The sequence below is a fragment of the Puntigrus tetrazona genome, chromosome 20 (genome assembly GCF_018831695.1).
Source record: "Puntigrus tetrazona isolate hp1 chromosome 20, ASM1883169v1, whole genome shotgun sequence".
Taxonomy (NCBI): domain Eukaryota; kingdom Metazoa; phylum Chordata; class Actinopteri; order Cypriniformes; family Cyprinidae; genus Puntigrus; species Puntigrus tetrazona.
Window position 1 is genome coordinate 5,704,323 of NC_056718.1, and position 331 is coordinate 5,704,653.

Genomic DNA, 331 nt, shown 5'->3' on the forward strand with positions numbered 1-331 from the left:
CTCCTCCTCTTCTTCCTCTTCTGGACACAGACTCTTGGTTTTCTGCACAAAGTGCACCGGGATGAAGGTGATCTGCTTCTCTCCTCCGAGCCGGTCCGGGAGAACCGCCTCTTTCTTCATGTTCATGTCAGAATACGGGCAGCCGAAGGCACTGAGGACACGAGACAGAGCTTGAATCATTCTCCATCAGATAGAAAGAAAAGAAACTGCCTGGAATTAATAGGCAGAACTGAAGTAACTGAAATTTTTTAGAATAAAAATAGACTCACTTACTGCCAGTAAATCGCTTAATATCTCAATATTTAAAAAATATTTTAACTGTAATAACTAA